Source organism: Ruditapes philippinarum, unplaced genomic scaffold, assembly GCF_026571515.1.
Source record: "Ruditapes philippinarum isolate M1 unplaced genomic scaffold, ASM2657151v2 ctg1_1_1_1_1, whole genome shotgun sequence".
NCBI lineage: Eukaryota > Metazoa > Mollusca > Bivalvia > Venerida > Veneridae > Ruditapes > Ruditapes philippinarum.
In genome coordinates, this window is record NW_026854124.1 from 340,056 (window position 1) to 358,641 (window position 18,586).

General features: G+C 28.8%; 1 protein-coding gene across 3 annotated transcripts in view; it reads left to right on the forward strand.

Annotated features, from left to right (window-relative positions):
* Positions 1-244: 244 nt before the first annotated feature.
* LOC132739021 (homeobox protein Hox-A5-like) overlaps positions 245-18,586 on the forward strand; it is a 55,679-nt gene continuing 37,337 nt past the window's right edge. The window contains exon 1 of one of the 3 annotated variants that reach the window (XM_060726660.1): positions 245-355. The gene's annotated coding sequence lies outside the window, so the exon portion shown is untranslated. Of the gene's footprint in view, positions 356-424; positions 537-17,705; positions 17,847-18,586 lie in introns of those variants that run through there. The other 2 variants (XM_060726661.1, XM_060726662.1) reach the window with 2 other exon arrangements.

The following is an 18,586-nucleotide window of genomic DNA, read 5'->3' on the forward strand; positions in this document are numbered from 1 at the left end:
TTAATAATTTGTTTAACGGATTTTAATTTAAAAGTAGCGTAAATGCGAACAAAATTATACATTACTATTTGCTTGCAGTAGAAATCCGTTCAAATAATAAGAAATTATCTAACTTTAGTCTAAAGGCGGATCTCTATTTTGTTAAACTCGCCTATTTTCGATATAACGACATCGGTACTACCACGGTGTATAGCGAAAACAGCGCGCCTATTGGTTATAATACTGACGCTTACTGCGTTTTGATTGGACGTTACAAAGTGTTTGAATGATCTAGCTTTTCTCAGGTTAAAGTCAAGCAATATCGCTCCACTCTACAAAATCCAAATATCTTGCAAAGATTTACTGCGGCAATAAGGTAAGATAATCGTTTTCTATTGCTTTCTGAAATTCCAGTTTATTATAAATATAATACAACCTCGTAAAGCACAAACTTGAAAGGGATTAAACTAGTGTTTGTCGGATCACATGTGGTCATTAATTATAGAAGATGAGAAGCCAGTGTGTTTGATCACAAGTTTTACAGAGAAGTTCTTGTGGTAAGTGGAAATGGATAAAAGTATTTAAAAAATATGAATAAATTACGACACGGTCAGCTTTTAGAAAATAATATATTGGATATGTTAACATGCAATCTTTTACATTAGACAATATAAATTTGCTTCCTACAGCGATTGTTATTGTGTCTGAATTATTTTATATTATTATTAATAGCCTGATTTTATTTTAGTTGTTTGTATGTTTTGTATATGTATGATACAATAACCAAGGTATATATATATGTAGGTATAAAAAACATTTGTTATGTAAATATATATATTAATCACAATGTAAGTAATATCATACTATATCATCGGAGATTTTGTAAATAATGCTTTGCTCTTGACTTTTGAATGCTTTGTGATAACACAGTGTACAGGGGGAAAAACGAAAAGAAAAATGAACTTTAAATGAGGTTGACATAGAATCTACGTTGCACACCTGTCCAACTGTGTAAAGTTATATAACTTATCACATTATGGATGCTGAGTCATTACTTTGTATGTACGCTATAGTAAACTAAATGTTTAGATTTCAGACAAATATGTATATGGTATACAAAATAGTATAGTTCATTTTTATTATCTACATATCATTTTTCGTCTGTTTAATGTTTGAGCCAATTTCCTTCAATGAAGTGTGATATAGATCAGACATTAAAACAGCAACAAGCACTTCAAGCTATTTTTTTAAAAAAGAAAAAAAATCACATTTTCTTTTGATTACTACTGGAATATAATAAATTCTTTCACAAACCACGTCATATCGGATGATCAAACAGAAAAGACGAAGCTATAAATCATAAATATAGGAAATATTTCATTGGTAAACTTGAAATCCAATTTATTTTTCTTTACAACCGTTGACTCTTTAGCTGAATCAAAAACTGTCACGGATTTATTTAAAGAGATAGATGACGGATAGGCCTGCAGAACTTTTATTGTTCTATGCTTTTTACATGTTCCAAATGACGTTTTACACTGCAGAGCTGTTATAACTGATGCATGAGAGACACAAAACGCTATAAAACACGCAAACATCGTTTATTTAAAACTAATGAAGATCGATTGAGTGCCAAGGCACACTAGCGCACTATTTTCTGTTTACATAGCAAATATAGTAATTCATTGAACGTAAAAGACTCTTGGCGTAGGGATATCATCGTGTATTTATCTTAATGCTGACGTCTTCTTTTACAATGAAATACTAATATGTGCATTTTTACCATGTATGAATTAAATATCTGAAAATAATGCTCTTCAAAATAATGTGTTGTAGATTTTAAGTAAATGACACTGCATAGTAATACAGTCTTTAATAGTCAAATAAGAACTATGAATCGGGCTGGTAGAAGTTAATAAATATTAACTGGGCTATTTGATCTTGAAAGGAAAATTTTCTATTGGTACTTATTTTATGTTTGCTTTTGAAAGTCTTAATGGTTCTTACGTTGTTTAGTATGTAATTACTTATAAAATCTTCTTTTTATTGACCAGCTCACAAATGCAATAATAAAAATAGTAAATATATCGAATGTTATGGTATTGCCGTTACTTTTCATAGATTACTTTTTTATTTTTATTTCATTACAATTCCAGTACAATGATCAATCTCCTTGACTTAATTCTTATTAATTTTATGTGTGTACATACAAATGATATAATTATATTGTATCTTTGATATGTGCTGCTGTTTAATGAAAATATTACTTCCATCGCAAACATTTATATCTGTTAATATCTTTTCTAAACATTTTGGTAACCTTTTACATACAATTCTCATTGAATTGTTTTTCATGTGTAAATTCTTATTGCGTGGCGAATTACACTATAAATTTTGGCGTTCATTGGGCACCCGTTAAGATTATGAAAATGTTTTTAATGCGCAACATTATTTGGACGTCCCATAGTTTTATGTTCTTTACAGTAAATCACAACGAAAATAGTTGTTATGTTTTTAATAAACATACACAGTGAACATGTTTTAACCGTCTGTTTCAAATATGATGAAAATAAACACATGAACGGAAAATAATCATGTCTTAAATATACGGATATCTGAAGACTTAAGGGTGAATACACTCTGGAAAAAAATAGCTCGGATATTACGAACCTATCAGAACATTGCCAGTGACGGGGTGGTTTTGTTTTTCAAAATGAATAGTACGATTGTTTTCGAATTGTAACATTTATTCATTTGTCCGAATGAATAGTGCCCTTGTATGCCGGTCTGAAATATATAAATCAATGTTAAGTTAAATTGAAGGCCAATTTCATGGAGAAATACATTAAATTTTACGGTCAAAACTGAAGAATAAGTGTCATTTTATTCGAGCGTTCACACCATAGTGTCTAACATTGACCTTGTAATAAAAGGAAGCGATCTTGTGTAACCGGATCATTTAAAATAACGTAATCTTTCCATTCAAACATCATTCACGTGTAAGACATAGTCGTCCGTCTTTGTGATTTATTTCAGATTATGTCTTTTAACAGCATTTAGTTCCATGTAATTGATTTTTTGATATACAGTACCGTCGAACCGAATAAAAATGTATTTATCATCTTTTTCTAATTTTTTACATTATTTTTAGATTTTTTTTAACTTTTTTGTTGGATCATTAATCGATAGACGACCAATAAGCCTGGATCCTTAAAATGACATGGAAAGGAAATTTGTAGTTGATATCTTAATTATATAATGCTTTGTTTTAATAAAGAGACGGTTAAATAGACATATATCTTATTTCATAATATAAAGTACTGTTGATTATTTATTCTTTTAATTTATTTTTTTATTATAAGATATAATCAAATTTGAATTATACATATAAACTATTTCTTATTTATATATTTAAAGTTAATGATCATGCTTGAATTATTCTGTTTAATATCCATAAAAGTAAAAAGTTTATGCGAACTGGTATAAAATCAGTTGCTGCAAAATGTTTTGCTTAGAACTAGTTTACTTCTTTTCTTTTTACGCATTATTTAAATATCTCGGAATTACGATGAGATATTTAGATTAATTTACAAATTTTGTGCGTTACATTTATTCTGAGGCAACAATTATTGTATTTGTTCATTTATTTTTTCTTAAGATCAATTATATATTTAGAATTCTAATTGTAAGAAATTAATTTTATTCCATATTTATTTTTTATTGTTTGAAATAGGTCCTAAAAACAAGTTTAAATAATATATTTCTTCACTTATTTTTAAGCAAGTTCATACATGTAAAAGCAAAAACACCAAAAAATATTCGCGAATCTAGATTTGTTTTAAAAAAAATCTTATGAATCAAGATATTTGTAAATTATTTATCTACAATTCGCACTTTATTCACATTATACACTTTGTTCAAGACATTAACTGATAAAGTATATATCCAAGCACAAACGCGAATTCAAGAATTAAATATAGTACATGGATATATAAAACTAACTTAGGGCTAAACTATGTACAAAGTGGTTTCAATGTCTGCATACAATTTTTTGATTTTAGAAAATTACATATTCAAAGATTTCTGTTTTGCACAAATCGACACAAAAAAGAACAAAAAAGAAAAGAAAGGAAATATGCTGAGATTGACATTACATGAACAATTTAAGAATGGAAACAGTAATTTTAAACAGTGTATCGGCAAATTTGAGGATTTGAAATTAGCTAAGTTTCAGAGTTTTACTAAAGTGTTTCGCCAATATGAAATGATTAAGGCAACATTGAAACTCGTATATGTGCACGTTCATATTATGAAGAATCTATGTTGGACTTTTTTCCGTTTTGATCATTGCTTTTTAAAGTTCTTTATATTCCAACAAAACTTAATTAGAAACAAAGTACATTGCACTATTATAGAATTCATTTATTCTGTTTTCTCCGTCAAGACAACTAATATTAAATATCATATTGCAGTTATAAAATTATGTATTTATTCTTCATAACTGTATAATTCTATTTTGCATATGTAAAAATGCTAAAATATATTTGTTGAGGAAATAAATACAATTTATTTTAATTTGCAATATGTATGACGTGATGAATCAGTTAAAGTGACATTATGCTCATTTTTCTCTCTTTTTAGTATTTCTATATTTCAAAATATTAATTTTTATATTGGTGGTTGACCAAACATTTATAATGGTGATTGATCAATAACTTGTAATAAAAATGTTAAGGACTACCTTTATTTTAAATTGACTTCCCCACTCTTTTTAACAATTGAACGCTTCTGATACACCGAAACGATATTTATAGGAATGTCCGTTGGTCTCGTGGATTATATTATTATTATTATTATTATTATTATTATTATTATTATATTATCTTGACTTTTACCTGTACACTCACCATTTACAATTGTATATGCAAACTCTTACGTACCAACTTTAAATCTTTAATGATCGATTGATACGACAAATATTTAAAAAAAAAACCCATTTTATTAATCTAGAACATTAAAATCGTGTTTTTTTTTATAATCATATATACATAATATTATATTGTTTATATATACCTGAACAAGTATGTCCAATAATTCTAAGAGTTTTCAAGAGCCTTGAATATTACTAAAGGTTTTTATTTTAAGCTTTTCATTAAGTATAGTTACCAACTTATGTTGATCTTAACATCTTTTATTATTCATGCTGATGCTCATACAAAAATATTCACCGTTTTTTTGTTGTTGTTTTGTTGTTGTTTTTTTTGTTGTTGATTTTCCTTTTGAAAATTTTTAACACGGTCCTGAGAAACCTTTTTTTTATCTGATACAGATTCATTTTCTACAGTGTTACTTTTCTTAAGAAAAGTCAACCCAAATTTATTATTTGTTTAACCCGCAAGTTGAGTTCGTATTCGACCGTTTCCAGGAATCCCCATTCATCACATGAAAAACATGTTACCCAACTAATACATCAACAAAACTGTTGCAGTTGAAATGATCTACGTTATGACACGCGAGTACATCATTGCCATAGTAACAAGGCGATGAAGAGCTGTCAGGGATTATATACAGTCGGAGTGATCCTAGATTCCTGTCCGTCGGCAACTGAATTAAAAACAGACTTTTTTGAGAATGTTTTTACAATTTGAAAAAGAAAAAAAACGGTGAATATTTTTTTAGTTTTGTACGTACAACTTCCTCAAAGTTTTGACAGCTTTGCACATGAACTATCAAAAATGCTGCATATGAACTATTACAAATGCTGCACATATTTCAATGGTTCATTTTATAACTAACTTTTTTTAATTTCTTGTGTTATTTTCACTCATTTATAGATAGTTTGAAATGGTCCAAGGAACAGAATGTGATGGTAAAGAAACTGTGTATATTTAGAATAAAACCATTGTTGTTTCTATTTTACTAAAGATTTTTTTATATAAATGGTAAAATACAATAAACCCACTCTAGAAAATAATTATGGAATTTGTAATATATTATTTATTAAAAGCTTATGGTATCTTTTTGCACGTTTGAAATAATACATGTATTTGAATTAGGAAAGAAGTAACTTCTATAAACAAATTATGAAAATTTTATAAACAACTAAGATGGAGAAAAAGTCTAACTTTATAATAAATATTTGCAAAAGAGCAAATGTTTACTTCTTCTTTTTTTCATCATATTACATGTTTATACATTTTTATTTAACTTTAAAAATGATATATGCATATTTTGTAATACATTTTCATATGGCAAATGTACTACAAGACAAAGTACGAATTGTCCAATTCATATAATGAGAATTATCTTAAACATCTGTTTTTTAAACATTTTCCTGTGTTTTCATTTTGGAACAAAAATGTTAACTGAAACAGCGATACATAAACCTGCTCAAGAAATAGATCCTTTTAGCATACTTGGCGTTTTGGTGAACATAAATTATCCAAAGCTGTCAAACGGACGTAGAATTACACTTCGTCCAGCAGTCTTGGCCATAAATTATCAGAACAAGACTTCTATTCTCACACACGCCGCCGGATTCACTGGCAAACGCCCAAAACCATAAAGGTCAGAGTAGAAAAATCAAGACACCATAAAACAATCAGATACAGGGCCCAGCCTACAAGAAATGGCTATTAAGATAATACTTTAGGTCGTCGATATGACCTTACATGATATATTTTACCACCATGAGACACGGGGTCATATTTGTATATAGAATACCATACTATCTCCCTCGCTCACCGCGAACTATGAGGTCGTTGATAATAATGGTCACTCTCTATTATTTGACAAGTGACCATCTAAGCCTTTGACCTTTCGAAAATATTTCAAAGACAACATTGGCCAGTATTGTTCATGTACTGATAACAACCGGAAATACCAAATTAGCTGCATACTACGAACAAAATGTGAACCATGTTAAGATTTATATATGTAATTCTAGCGGATGCTTGTCGAGTTAGTAGGGCCTATGTATATGAACATGTTCTATGGAAACAATATTGTTACAAGAACAGTTTTCATTGGAAATACACTTTGGTGTGTCTTATGTTCATGTACTGAACGACAATGATCATTATAAAACATTGACGAAAAAGTAACATATGTTGTTTGTTTAACCATTTCATGGACGAAAATGTTTACGTTCTCATTTTTAATTGTAATATGTAAACGTGACAATCTTTGATAAATATATGGCAAAAATTATCTAAAACGGGTAGATATATAAGAACATTTGTTCACATATGGTGTCCTTTATATTGTTATATTGATTTATTTGTAAAGGTAAGAAAATATCGTGTATACGGTGTGACGAATTTAGGAAGGAAATTAGTGAGTATTTGAGAGTTGCTTATGAAAGTCCTCTTAAAAACTTTTCAGTCTGGCTATTTAGGTTTAGTTCAATCTATATGACGTGAAATGATATAAAATCTATATAGTTTTAACTGAGTAAACTAAACCTGCATGAATGAATTTCACGCGCGAATTCGATATATAGAAGACAATGAATCATAGTTTAAGAATTGCTGCAAGTTTTGTGCGCCTAACTTTTCCATGCAAACATTGTCTTAAAAGTTGTTTCAAGCCTGTCGTTTTATCTCGTCTAGGGTATCGATTTAGACGTTACCAAATATTCATGTTCTCTCCAAGACCTGAAGAAAATTACACATTCTCTACTTTAAGGACTATCATGTTATACAATTAAGGATCCTTTCAGACGAAGAACTGGGATTAAGTTAAACCGACTACGGCGAACAATTCAACCAGAAGTACTTGATAGATATTTTCTGTCTGAAGTTCCATCTATTTTGTTGTCAATTAAAGATTCCTTCTTTGTCCAAAATTGTAGGATGAACCCTAGTTTGATTTCTTCTCAAGAAAACAGATTTTTCATTCGGGCTTTTATTCAGGCTGAATTCTTTGAGTTTTCAAAATCCCGTAGAGAACACGAACAATTGGAGCACTAAACAATTACAATTATTTGCAAGAGTATGATAGATGTATATTTTAGTCAAAACCAATTTACGATGTCTTTTATCGTCACGTGGCCCTGGTCGGATGTTTTGCATGAGAATAGCTGAAGAGAAAGTTGGAAGAAAATAGAGATAAAAACCGTGCATGAAAATGTTAAAACAGTTGGGCTTTTTGGATTGTAATCATTCATGTGAATAAACAAGAACACCAGTACGTCTGGTGATCCTAAGCGCAATGTATCAGCAGAACGTTAAAACATAACACAATAGAAAATAATGAGGTCAACAACAAAGTGACTGATAATGTTTTGCTGAAATAAACAGTGATTAGAAAAAAAAATATATTTAGGGTAAAAGTTTGAAAAAGTCTTAAAATTATACTGTGTGCTTATCGTTATAAGAATTTTGAGGAGTGGGATTTCTATTGATACAGTCAAGTAATAAACTTACGGCTTATAATTAAATAAAAATAAAAATAAAAATTTAGACTCATTTACATTTACGCAATTCATAGTAAATGATAGCGAATGCAAAATCACAGTGTTGTTAAAGTGAATAGAATTAATATGAAAATTAAAACATGCCTTGAAGAATGTGCTGTGATATTAAGACGAGAAATTCGTATTAATATAACTTGCAACTGCCTTAAGATGAAAACAGTAAGATCTAAACAGTATATTTTTGGAATGCAAATTATTTAATCGGAAACTGACATTGCTCTAAGTTTGAAATCCGTTAGATAACTAGATAACTCTTGTATGATTTACGACCAGAAGGAACTATTGCCCCTCGTAAAACCTTTGACCTTTACGACAAAGGAAAAATGGCGTCGCTCAAATTCTATAGCGTAATTTTGTATATTCTTTAAATCTATGTGCAAAGTACATGCAAGACTGGAACTTAAAACAAAGTACATATTGATTTGCATCGTGCAAATGACTATGGCATAAACTTCTTTTGGACCTATTATCCTTAGTCTTGAAAACATCCTTGCTAACAGAAAGAAAGATTATAATGGTTAAGTTAAATATTGGTAAGTATTTTGTAAAATGAGATTTTAAGGGATTTCAGGTTAAAATAATGTAGTCTGGACATTATATATGGATTTACCAGTAGTTTGTATTTACATAAATACATTTATGCCTGTTTTGCTTATTCAAACACTTGTCAATTTTATACTCAGAACAATTCATTTACTAAATGATAAATATATGAATAAATGAACAATTTACACTAAACGGAACCCGTTATACCAACACTATTGAATAGATAACTTTTAAACAAAGAAATCCGAATAAGCTGAAACTAAAAATAGTAATGTTAATTATGATGTTTTATAAATTATCAATTGATATGCAATCGTTCATACCACTGATTATCATTTATTTTCGAATAAACTTATTCTGCATGTTTTCTTCCGTGACTAACAGCAGTTAATTACATCACAGAATCGATCCGATTCGCATATTAAAATGTAAACCGGAAGTGATGCGATTTATTGTTTTTCCCGCATGGAATAAACGCCGTTTATCAAACGATGCGAAAGAATACATTTCGAAACGAGTTTCTACATGAGGGTATAAGTCATTAAATTGGTTTACGACGTTTATGATAAGATTGTTTATTAAACAAATCATGCATTAGATCTATTAGGATGTTGAACGACGTCTTGTAAACATTGGTCAGGACTCACGACGCGCCATGATAAATGCCAAGAAGAAATGGTGCTCTTTATGTTTGTATGTACACCGAGGAGGCGTAAAGGTCTGCTATATTTTGAAATTAGTTGATATTTCCTTTGTTCAACATTTTACTAAAAGTCTTGCTCATAGAAACAGTGTATCTATGAAGAATGTATTTCATATGTATGTAATAGGGGTTAAATGTATATTGTATCTCTTCCATCGTGACCTATTGCTTCAAAATATTATTATTTGAATGAATGGCACAAAGTGTATATCAAGACATACTAACGGGAATTCCAGTCATATTGTAAATTATGTTAAAAGTAGCAATGTCTTTAAGAGTTTAATATCTATTAAAATTTTGTTGAATTACTATGTTTGTTCTATGAACCAGTTTGGCCTAAATAAAATGTCAATATCAGGTCATCTTGGTTAAATGTATGTTCAATTTTAACCTGTCATACATTACCTAACAGTCAATTTTAAAATGTATTTAATTTTTGATATAACGGACAATATAAAATTGTAATCTTACAGAAACATTGTTTCAATTTTGTCCAGAGATTTTGATAAAGATGTATAAAATTGAAAAAAAGAATGCATTCAGAAAGTAAGAATCTTAAATACAAATTTTTAAGTTAGCCCTTTTTTTAATACCTTTATGGAAAATACTTTAAAACATCGTGTGAACAATAAATATGTAACTGGAAACTGATGATAATAAATTGTCTCAGTGGTCTATTTGTTCTTCTACAAGTATCTGTATTGTATTTAATGCAAATATAGATAGAATATACTGTATGTAATCTTCCCCTATAGATCCTTTATGTGAATGTATGTAAAACTTCCTAAAAAGTGGCTGTGCATATTTGATAATATGTGTAGAGTATTTTAATAATGTGATATCATTTTAAAAAAACAAACATATTTAAGGCAAAGTATTTTATGATATTATTATAATGATAATATATCTATTACTGACAAAGTGGACATTTCATAACAGTCAAATAAATTCAAAGCATGAACAGTACATGTATGATATCTTTATTGCATGACATATAATGATATATATTTTCAGGTGTGGAAGTCATGATATACATAAGTGCATTTAAAGATATAAACCTTGATTTGATATTTCATGATATACATAAGTGCATTTAAAGATATAAACCTTGATTTGATATTTTTCTCTTTTTTTCTTCTTGGTTTTGCGTTAAAAAAATGGTGGTCTTCTATTTCTTTAAAGATATAACCATTTTGACAATGTAAATCCTTTTATGTAACAATTATATTACAAAAACAAGGTTCTATTTATTTGAATAAATATTAAAATACCCCTTTATGACACAATAAATGTTGGTAATAAAGAATGTAAAAATGCACTTGCAAATATGTCAAATAGAACAGGAATTTTGCTTAGAAAATGTGTAACGTTTATGTAACCATTACTGTTTTGTATGGTTGTAATATCTCAGCACATTTTGATTTGATGTAAATAATTGTAACATAATGCACTGTTTACAACAGTGATCATCAAATCATTTTTCTTGCATTGAAGTTATATAGAATAGATGAAGTTCTTTGTCGAAAGTTTTTAACAATGTTGCATATGCAACTTCCTTTCCGCCAGCCATTGTATTGCATGTATATATAACTTGAAATACAAATGAGCTAATTAAGATAATGCATGTGGCATAAGATGTATAATTATAACTATTAATAGCTTGATAAAATGAAAGATGGATTTAAAAACAATGATAAATTCGTGAACAGGATAATACGAGAACGGGCTTCTTTATTCATTGTTTAATTTCAGTTTTAAACTTATTTATCATGTAAAATTGAATCAAATTTGATTACCTTAGCACTATTCTGAAATGATATATTATTACAGAATCCCAGTTGTTTAGTGAGTAGTTCCTTTAGTATTTATAAATTAAAGTCGATATTTATAATTGAAAATGGAGTGAGATATAATTACTTATTATCGAAAATGAAAGTTTACTACACTAAATCATGACAAATGGATATTTATAGCATTGTATGCTATGCACCTTTGATAACGGAAATAAGAATATATGTGTTATCTTGGATAGCAATTTAGTGTCTTATTAAAACTTAAATGGTAGCTAATCAGAAGGAATTGTTTATGACAAATGAATGATATATTCAAACCTAACTTGTATATGATAAATGAACAATATCATAAACCTTTACAATATCATAAACCTTTGTAATTGGCATGGTAAACCACTTAGCGAATAAACTGTCGAGGCAAATGTGTACTATTCTGATCGTCCATCGTCCGTCCGACTGTCCGTCTGGACATTTTTAATTTAACAAAAACACTGTATTATTGCTTAAACCTTATGGAACATAGTTCTTAACGTTATTCCTTTTAAAATCATTTAAACATTTCTACATGCTGAACTATGTGTACCTTTGTAAAATAAAATGTTTACAATTCCTCCTATGAGGATCACTTGGTTAGAAATAACAATGAGACCATCAACCGAAATTGCTTGATAGCTTTAATCATCTAAGAACAGTACAAAAAAGGGGTTGTTTACAGACAAAATTGCAAATCCTGGTTTGTAGCACTAGACTAATATTTTGTTTGTGTGAACATCTCATCAGGAAAAGAAAATCGTATATATTGATATACCTTTAAGTAGCTCTAATAGATGTATTTCTACCAAATATTTTACAAAATATCACTGCGTTGGTTCTTCTGTAAGGATCACTGGACATATGGATAACTTGAATAAGATCTAGGAACTCAATTTTGTCAACGAATGTAGCCTGTTTGTGAATTTTGCACAGCCATAATAAACATCTTGTTCTAATTCTTTAAATGTCTTAAAAGATTTGGGTCATCATGATGAATGTCTGGCAACTAAACCTCGATCCATTGTTATTACAGCGCCTTTGAAAAGCAATCTAAAGCAATGAGAACGAATTTTGCGTTCAGAAATGATTGTGAAAATATAGAAATAAACTTATTTGCATCGTTCAACTAAATATTATGATTGTTCAATGTTCTTTTCTTATGTTCTTGTGCTGCTTTTACGTCTAGACCATCTTGTTTATACATTATCTTAATAACAAATTTATTAGGAAACCATATTTCATCTGTCTGTTGCATGTATAGCCATATTCTTCAATAATCTAAGAATTTGCATAAAGACATTATTTACATTCAGACATATAAAGTATATTTTTCTATCACGAATGTTTTCTAGTAATGTATTCATGTCTCTGTTGCTTTTTCCGTTTTTAAATCGTTAGAAAAAATGTGATTTGATTTGAATTTAAATTATTCTCAAAGGTTTCATGGACAGTTAGAAAGAAATATGTCCTTCTATTAGGGTATTTTTGCAAGCTTGCAAGGTATAAATTTGTTTGTGAACGAAATTTAGATATATGAATTTATGATAGAAGTATATCGAATTCTAGGAAAACAGAATATTGAGCTTATTACGATTTGATAAATGAAGAAAATTGGCCAGTTGTTTCATGGCGTTGTGATAATTATTTGGGAAATATGAAAATATAACATGCTCAGTCAATATTTCATATTCTAAGCCTCATCCTTTTACAGACATTGAAAAACATTTTGTTTCCTTGAATTGATAATATCTATTGAAACCGCAGTTTGTATATAATAAAACTTGAGAAAATATCAATTTTGTGGCGCTTGCAGGAATATATATCATGGATTCAATAAGATTATGCCTATTCTGTTTAGATGTATACTTTTGATTATTATATTATGTAATTCACCTGTCTGTCAATTTCACCTTTGTATGATAAAGATAGAAAACTTTCAGCAGCAGATTTTGTTTTGATGCCGTGTATACTTCTTCTCTCTTTTGATACAGCCTGAAATTATACCCCAGAGATAGCTTGAAATGTGTTGACGCTGGTTTGCTTCAGGGTAAAACTCTGCATCCTTGAACGTTGCAAATTTCAAGCAATGCTTCACGGTTGAGCCCTGAAGAAATCTACAAAATTGGAAAAAGAATGAATGAATGGGATACGTAATACTCATACAATTGCATCAGACGATTGTATTAAAAGAGCATCTCTTGAGAGAAGAATAAATTAATTATTGTCCTACAGCCTTTAGGAACAATTAAGAAATTCTGAGGTAATGATCTGAATTTAAAACGAGTTTAAAACTTTAGATATTAAACATTTAAATAAACAAAACATCGACAGATTAAACTAAGTAAGATAAGTCTCGTTTTTTTATAACTATTCGTTACCATCAGCTCTATATCTGCTTTAACTTGACACGTTTAAAACGTTTTTTTTCCCAAGGAGATAGCAAATATATGCAAAGACACGTATAATCCGACATTAACAATGCTGATTACATAGTATTTAATTTAAATGACACATCTGAATTCCTATCATGATAAATAAACAAAGTGAAAGTGTCATTTGAGGTAGTTACCATTTGCTTTTTTTAAATATAAAACAGAAATCAGGTTTGGTTTCCAGTGATTCTTTCTTTCTTCTTCAATTTTATTCCCACAGACTGAATCTTTATATATTATTTGCATGTCATGTTACTGCAGTTAAAATTTTGTTTGCTCACCAATTGCAATAGCTCCTTTTGAAATCAGATTTCTTTGAAATTTGAAAAATAAATAGAAAGTAATGTGATACGAAAGAGTAAATTTTAAAGATATCATTTTATAGATAATTTTTCTGTGATTTACATGTATTTACATGTAACAAAGGTTTTCAATATATTACATGTACTGCATTATTATAAACTATAAAATGTTTATTATGGTACTTTTGTGGTCTATTCATGGGCTTGCCGCAAATAGGGAAAATATAATAACTAAGTAATATGTTTATGGAAAGAGAAACTTCGAGTTAAATAAGTTCAGACTAAAAAAGCAATTTCGTAGACCAAAAAGAAAGCGGATCATTTTAAATAAGTCTGTATATGAAATTGATAACGTTCTTTCACTTATAAGACAATTTATATTATTTAAATCAAATTTCTTCATTTTCCTGGAAAACTTGTCTCGGCACTATTTTAACGTTTTCTTTAAAGATATTTTGAAAATCAGATTCTTACTTATGAATCATTTTACGGATTTAAGTAAAAGCAAAATGTATGTGTGTCAGAAACAAAAGTACTGCATGTTGTAAATACATAAATTAAGGCCGTCAGCAATCAGTTGGAATGTAAATATAAATAAATAACAAACCTTAATGGGACAAAACGTCAAAACATAAGCTAGGTCGTGTCTTACGTGAAAACCATTTACAACACCCTGTACTAAGGCTAAAGTCTGGCCGAATATAATAGATTCTATCACGGCAGGAACACATAAATATTCCCGTGTAAGAACGCTTAGATTGTTTAGTGAAGTGATTTTAGACTCAACGTTTTTCAGTAACATTGAACTGTGTAAATTGTTCGCCGTCTAAATGTTTCAATTATTCATATAACTGCTTTTAAATGTATTTTGAATAAGATGAACGACAAATTGTTGTTCTGTTTGTCAACCACTAATAGTCCACGGGAAAGCAACTTCGCATTCTTTTAAAAAAGAATAGAAATGAAAGAGTAAACCCATGTTAAAAAGCTATTACCAAATGCACTGTGAAACTGGTTTAAGTAAATTAGTCAGAAAATGGTTCAAATGAGACAAAATTTGTTCGATTTTTTTAATGATTAAGATAAAATAGTAATGAATGCAAAGTTAATCACTGAATAGATAAGATCTTGACATAATTGTTCTATTTCATTGGTAAAAGTGTAAATGGTATTAATACCACAATGGAATCGTACACATGTATAAGTGAACAGCGTATAATAAATAGAATTTGATACTTTATTTCATTCAATACATGTATATAGCTCAGGTCCAGGGTATTTTATCAAATATTCTGATGCTATATTGTATCATTTCACACAGATAAACTTTCAAATATTTAATTTCTAATCTACTCACTTTTGCTTATTCTTTTTAGGAACCTTTGTGATATTTTTGTATTTACTTTTAATCTATAATGAAACATTTATATTTTGAATAATAAAATAATCTACTTCAAGATATTATATTTATATGGCTATTTTGATTAACCTTTCTTGTTATTTAAGAGGTCAGAAAATGATTTTAGCGAACAAGAATATAGAGAAATAGTATCAAATTTATTACGATTGTAGCTCATACAAACGTTTAACAATTCTGGACGCGTATGTTGGCAACTTTGGAGGATATTTAAACATGAGGACCATTATTGAAATACTTTTGTATTACATTGGTTTTTTGGGGTTGTTTTATTGTTTTTATTGGATTTTTTTTCTGTCAAAAATATATACCGTTTTGAAGCGTTTTCTTTCCTTTCTTTTTAATTGTTAGATAATATACTTCTGAACAAATTACATCATATGCAAATAATCTCAAAACATACATTGTAGAGTCATGTTTATTTAAAGGGAAAGTAAGGTATGATATTTTCTCTTTTATTATCACTTGAAAAAAAAGCATAGAAATTTTTAGTTGATAAGTACTACCTATCAGTGTGAAATAAATTATCATAAGCATGACAAATGTTTGATCTGTATGCAGCTGAACTATTAACAATGCATGAAAATGCAAAACACATGTCAATATTATGTTTTCTTGTAAACCTTTCAAATACATAAATATACTTCATTAAATTATTAAGCAATGGTGTTAAGAAATAACCATTTCCTTTAATCTATCATATCTTAGCTAAAACAATTTTTCTTGACGGCTTTGTAATTATGCTCATAAAGTTTAGTCTAAGAGTAATGCTACTTCTATTTTATGACCAAATAATTCGTTCCCCGCGTCGTTATTGCACATTTAACCACAAGGAATAAATTCCTACCAAATGCGATATGCCGATATTCGTAAAAGATTTTTTAAAGAACGCATGAGTGTTTCTGCTTGTGAACGGTTGAAGTCTATCTTATGACGATGCCGACACTACATGAATTTAAGGCTAACCAGGCTCCAGGATCGTAAATTAGTAGAACCTCTTGGTTCTGATAAAAGTGTAATGTTTTATATCCCTGACAATCATGATAATGGGTATAAGTATGCAGTTATCTATCTCTAACAGATAGGCTTGGTAAAAGCGGGGTAGAGATGGAGACCGGGTTTCGTTACAGTCAACACCTTTCTAAATTTAGAAATTGAGTGGGAGCAAGAACACAATGTTCTGCAACAAAACGCTGTTGCCGTAATTAAATGGTTGCTACTTAGTGCGTTAAAGCCACAGCGTTTTATAAATTAGCTACTTTTCAATCAATTTGTAACAATTATATGCTGTAAAAAACGCAATATTTCAAACATTAGCATTTTAAAACTTTTTAATCAATCAGGCAGTCAATTTAATAAATAAAAAATGTTATTTAATAACTTTAAATAACCTGTATTACTTCATTGAAAACTTATTCAATATTCAATTCCAAATTAAAAACAAATGGAAAGAAAACTTTTCATTATAATTATAGGGTGAATGTAAGTTTTTCAAAAATGAAAAATTGTTCTCTCATTTTTTTTTAACTGAATATGAATACTGAAAAAGTATATGACATTTAATACGTTGGAAAAAGCATGATATTTTGCGCAACAAAAAGTTAATAAACAGATATCTGTAATCTTAAACAGAGATCATTTTTCATCATTTCATTGGTTGAGAATATCTTCAGTTTTCAAGTAATCAGTTTTAAGAGCAGACTTTTTATTATGTTTTAACAAGTATTAGAATGTTCCGTCATAAATTACATATCATTCATTCACATTTCGTATGCAAATTTTTTGACAAAATGAGTGTCATTACTCATGTATAAAATAAATCTTGATGTATTTTCCCCGTTCAACCCTATTTACACCCGAATCTTGTCCCCTTGACGTTTTTATGTTCATGTTAAATTTATGTACTCTAATTATGGCTACTTGCGTTCAACATTATGTGTAGATCATTGGCGGTTTGTCCAATTTGAAAACGGCTCCATTCTTCGGATGAAGTGAGTTAGAAAATAAGGGGACATAAATCGAGGGATGTACACACGGATAAACGTCTTTAAAATGTTATAAAATTGCCGTGATTGAAAATGTTAGTAATCAATTAGACATTTATGAATTAGAATACCAATGCCTGGGACAGGAGGAATTTTATTAACCTATGACGTAATAATCTGGTAAAGAATTTAGCATTATTTTAGATTTTTTTGGTAACTATAGTAATATACAAACAGATGACGAATCAGTATATTATGAATGTTAAATGTATTACATCTATTTAGAAATGTCCTAAACAAAATATGATGGCAAGAGTATACTTTTAGTATTTAATGGAAAATTTAAATAAATTCACGAAAAACACATATTTACATTGGTTTTTACCTTGTTTAGTGGAGTTTACTTTCTCAAATAATTATACTGTATAAACAAAAATTGTATACTTTTTGCCAGTGCACTGCATACGTTCAATAAATTGTTAAAAAAACAGAAAGATAATATTTATGCGGTTCCGTATATTTCATAACGACACGTCAGTCAACATTTTGAATGACAAGTATTTTATAACGAAACACCATAATAGTGTGTCATTCGTTATTGTATATTTTCTTCTATGCTTCACTTATGAACTATCCTAAACAAAATTGTAATATATGTACGTATTATCACTTGCACAAATTTGCTAATTTCGTTATTTTGATTTGAAACAAAAACAATTTGAGACAAAGTACAATTTTTTTAAAATCGATTTTCAGGGTTCAACAAAAATCTTATCTGGGCATGGATTCTAAAATAGTTATTTATTCGGAAGCCTTTTGTTTACTCTTAAAGAGAAAGAAGAACTATTTTAATTTTACAGGTTAACTTTGGTGTGAAACTGATTTTTATTTATACTTAGTGTACATATTAAAAAATTAAA